The 4,798-nt window shown below is 48.3% G+C and overlaps 1 long non-coding RNA gene across 1 annotated transcript; it reads right to left on the reverse strand.

The window, feature by feature from the left end:
- Positions 1 to 389: 389 nt before the first annotated feature.
- On the reverse strand, positions 390 to 894 carry LOC108444849. Its single transcript, XR_001859548.1, has 2 exons — positions 681 to 894; positions 390 to 430 (listed from the first exon to the last, which is right to left on the reverse strand). It is a non-coding gene; the product is annotated as an uncharacterized LOC108444849 (long non-coding RNA).
- Between the last annotated feature and the right edge of the window lie 3,904 nt (positions 895 to 4,798).

The raw sequence follows: 4,798 nt of genomic DNA on the forward strand, positions 1-4,798 counted from the left end.
GAGGGATTTGGTTCCATCCCAAATTTTGAGGGATTTTCTCGCATCCCAAACCCATTTTTGAGGGATTTGGTCCCATCCCAAATTTGGAGGGATTTGGTTCCATCCCAAATTTTGAGGGATTTTCTCGCATCCCAAACCCATTTTTGAGGGATTTGGTCCCATCCCAAATTTTGAGGAATTTGGTTCCATCCCAAATTTTGAGGGATTTCGTTCCAATTTGTTCGGTTTCCACCCCAAACCCAAATTTTGAGGGATTTGGTGCCATCCCAGAATTTTTAAGGGATTTTGTCCCATTGCAAATTTTGAGGGATTTGGTCCCACCCCAAACTCAAATTTTTGGTTTCGCTCCAAACCCGTTTTTGAGGGATTTGGTCCCATTGCAAATTTTGAGGGATTTGGTCCCATCCCAGAATTTTTGAGGGATTTGGTTCTACCTCAAAGTTTGAGGGATTTGCTTCCAGTTTTTTTGGTTTCCACCCCAAACTCAGATTTTGAGGGATTTGGTTCCACCCCAAAATTTTTGAGGGATTTGCTCCCATCCCAAGCCCATTTTTAAGGGATTTGTTTTCCACCCAAATTTTGAGGGATTTGCTCCCATCCCAAACTGAGATTTTGAGGGATTTGGTTCCACCCCAAACTCCAATTTTGAGGGATTTCGTTCCAATTTGTTCGGTTTCCACCCCAAACCCAAATTTTGAGGGATTTGGTGCCATCCCAGAATTTTTAAGGGATTTGGTCCCATCCCAAATTTTGAGGGGTTTGGTTCCACCCCAAACTCCAATTTTGAGGGATTTCGTTCCAATTTGTTCGGTTTCCACCCCAAACTGAATTTTAAGGGATTTGATTCCACTTCAAATTTTGAGGGATTTGGTCCCATCCCAAACTGAGATTTTGAGGGATTTGGTTCCACCCCAAAATTTTTGAGGGATTTGGTTCCACCCCAAAATTTTTGAGGGATTTGGTTCCACCCCAAACTCCAATTTTGAGGGATTTGGTTCCAATTTGTTCGGTTTCCACCCCAAACTCCAATTTTGAGGGATTTGATCCCATCCCAAATTTTGGGGCTTTTCTTTCCCCCCCGGCCCCGCCGCGGTTCCTTTTCCCCTTTTCCTCCCCAAACCACCTCGTTCCGGCCTCGCTCTTCCCGCTGCTTTCCTTGGGAATTCCCGCACCCAAAGCTGCCCAAATCCATGGATTTTGGGGGATTTTCCCTCTTTTCCAGGCCTATTCCCTGGTGGATCGGGAGGTCGGCTACTGCCAGGGCAGCGCCTTCATCGTGGGACTGCTGCTGATGCAGGTGGGAATTCCAGGGGTTTTCTGGGAATTCCAGGGGTTTTCTGGGAATTCTGGGGCTTTTCTGGGAATTCTGGGGAGTTTTGGTGGGAATTCCAGGTTTTTTCTGGGAATTGTGGGGCTTTTCTGGGAATTCTGGGGGTTTTGTGGGAATTCTGGGCCTTTTCTGGGAATTCCAGGGGCTTTTCTGGGAATTCCAGGGGTTTTGTGGGAATTCCGGGAGTTTTGGTGGGAATTCCGGTTTTTTTCTGGGAATTCCGGGGGGAATTCTGGGTTTTTTCTGGGAATTTGGGGTTTTTTTGGGAATTCTGGGAGTTTTGGTGGGAATTCCAGGGGTTTTCTGGGAATTCTAGGGGTTTTGTGGGAATTCCGGGGTTTTTCTGGGAATTCTGGGTTTTTTCTGGGAATTTGGGGTTTTTTTGGGAATTCTGGGAGTTTTGGTGGGAATTCCAGGGGTTTTCTGGGAATTCTAGGGGTTTTGTGGGAATTCCGGGGTTTTTCTGGGAATTCTGGGTTTTTTCTGGGAATTTGGGGTTTTTTTGGGAATTCTGGGAGTTTTGGTGGGAATTCCAGGGGTTTTCTGGGAATTCTAGGGGTTTTGTGGGAATTCCGGGGTTTTTCTGGGAATTCTGGGTTTTTTCTGGGAATTTGGGGTTTTTTTGGGAATTCTGGGAGTTTTGGTGGGAATTCCAGGGGTTTTCTGGGAATTCTAGGGGTTTTGTGGGAATTCCGGGGTTTTTCTGGGAATTCTGGGTTTTTTCTGGGAATTTGGGGTTTTTTTGGGAATTCTGGGAGTTTTGGTGGGAATTCCAGGGGTTTTCTGGGAATTCTAGGGGTTTTGTGGGAATTCCGGGGTTTTTCTGGGAATTCTGGGTTTTTTCTGGGAATTTGGGGTTTTTTTGGGAATTCTGGGAGTTTTGGTGGGAATTCCAGGGGTTTTCTGGGAATTCTAGGGGTTTTGTGGGAATTCCGGGGTTTTTCTGGGAATTCTGGGTTTTTTCTGGGAATTTGGGGTTTTTTTGGGAATTCTGGGAGTTTTGGTGGGAATTCCAGGGGTTTTCTGGGAATTCTAGGGGTTTTGTGGGAATTCCGGGGTTTTTCTGGGAATTCTGGGTTTTTTCTGGGAATTTGGGGTTTTTTTGGGAATTCTGGGAGTTTTGGTGGGAATTCCAGGGGTTTTCTGGGAATTCTAGGGGTTTTGTGGGAATTCCGGGGTTTTTCTGGGAATTCTGGGTTTTTTCTGGGAATTTGGGGTTTTTTTGGGAATTCTGGGAGTTTTGGTGGGAATTCCAGGGGTTTTCTGGGAATTCTAGGGGTTTTGTGGGAATTCCGGGGTTTTTCTGGGAATTCTGGGTTTTTTCTGGGAATTTGGGGTTTTTTTGGGAATTCTGGGAGTTTTGGTGGGAATTCCAGGGGTTTTCTGGGAATTCTAGGGGTTTTGTGGGAATTCCGGGGTTTTTCTGGGAATTCTGGGTTTTTTCTGGGAATTTGGGGTTTTTTTGGGAATTCTGGGAGTTTTGGTGGGAATTCCAGGGGTTTTCTGGGAATTCTAGGGGTTTTGTGGGAATTCCGGGGTTTTTCTGGGAATTCTGGGTTTTTTCTGGGAATTTGGGGTTTTTTTGGGAATTCTGGGAGTTTTGGTGGGAATTCCAGGGGTTTTCTGGGAATTCTAGGGGTTTTGTGGGAATTCCGGGGTTTTTCTGGGAATTCTGGGTTTTTTCTGGGAATTTGGGGTTTTTTTGGGAATTCTGGGAGTTTTGGTGGGAATTCCAGGGGTTTTCTGGGAATTCTAGGGGTTTTGTGGGAATTCCGGGGTTTTTCTGGGAATTCTGGGTTTTTTCTGGGAATTTGGGGTTTTTTTGGGAATTCTGGGAGTTTTGGTGGGAATTCCAGGGGTTTTCTGGGAATTCTAGGGGTTTTGTGGGAATTCCGGGGTTTTTCTGGGAATTCTGGGTTTTTTCTGGGAATTTGGGGTTTTTTTGGGAATTCTGGGAGTTTTGGTGGGAATTCCAGGGGTTTTCTGGGAATTCTAGGGGTTTTGTGGGAATTCCGGGCCTTTTCTGGGAATTCTGGGTTTTTTCTGGGAATTTGGGGTTTTTTTGGGAATTCTGGGAGTTTTGGTGGGAATTCCAGGGGTTTTCTGGGAATTCTAGGGGTTTTGTGGGAATTCCGGGGTTTTTCTGGGAATTCTGGGTTTTTTCTGGGAATTCTGGGGCTTTTTCCAGGAATTCTGGGGAGTTTTGGTGGGAATTGTGGGAGTTTTCTGGGAATTTGGGGGTTTTGTGGGAATTCTGGGGGTTTGGTGGGAATTCCGGGGCTTTTCTGGGAATTCCGGGTTTTTTCGGGGAATTCCGGGGCTTTTCTGGGAATTCTGCGGAGGTTTGGTGGGAATTCTGGGGCTTTTGTGGGATCCCAGGGTTTTTTTGGGAATTCTGGGGGGTTCCATGGGAATCGTGGGTGTTCCATGGGAATTCTGGGGTTTCTGTGGGAATTCCAGAGGTTTTCTGGGAATCCCGGTGGTTCCAGAGGAATTTTGGGGGTTTTTTGGGAATTCTGGGGATTCCACCGGGATCCCGGGGGTTCCGTGGGAATTCTGGGTGTTCCTTTGGGATCCTGGGGGGTTTTTTTTGGGAATTCTGTGAGCTCCGTGGGCATTCCAGGGGTTTTTTTGGGAATCCCGGGGGTTCCATGGGAATTCTGGGGGTTTTTTGGGAATTCCAGGGGTTCCATGGGGATTCCGGGGTTTTTTTGGGAATTCCAGTGGTTCCATGAGAATCCTGGGGGGTTTTTTTGGAATTCTGGGGTTTTTTTGGGAATTCCAGTGGTTCCATTGGGATCCTGGGGGTTTTTTTGGGAATGCTGGGAGTTCCATGGGCATTCCAGGGGTTTTTTGGGAATCCTGGGTGTTCTACGGGGATCCCAAGGGGGTTTTTTTGGGAATCCCGGCAGTTCCATGGGGATCCTGGGGGTTCCATGGGGATCCTGGGGGGTTTTTTGGGAATTCTGGGTGTTTTATGGGAATCCTGGGTGTTCCATGGGCATTCCAGGGGTTTTTTGGGAATCCTGGGGGTTCCACGGGGATCCCGGGGGTTCCGTGGGGATCCTGGGGGTTTTTTTGGGAATCCCGGGCATTCCATGCTGGGAATGGGGATGGGGCCACTGGGAATGGGAACGGGGATGGGGGGCTGAGGTGGCCTCTCGGCTGGATCTGCCATGGCCGGTTCTGGGATGGCTTGGGGATGCTCCAAGAACCGTCGGTGGTTGAGGGGGACATCAGTGAGAGCCTCCAAAGGGAGCATCGGTGGGACACGTCAGGGACCGTCCGTGAGAGCCCAGGAACCGCCAGGAGAGAACCCCAAACCCATCCGTGAGAACCCCCAAAGGGAGCATCGGTGGGACACCTCAGGGACCATCCGTGAGAACCCAGGAACCACCAGGAGAACCCCTCAAACCCATCCATGAGAGCCCCAAACCCATCCATGAGACCCCCCAAAGGGACAATCTG

This window comes from Corvus brachyrhynchos, unplaced genomic scaffold (assembly GCF_000691975.1).
Source record: "Corvus brachyrhynchos isolate BGI_N302 unplaced genomic scaffold, ASM69197v1 scaffold1622, whole genome shotgun sequence".
NCBI lineage: Eukaryota > Metazoa > Chordata > Aves > Passeriformes > Corvidae > Corvus > Corvus brachyrhynchos.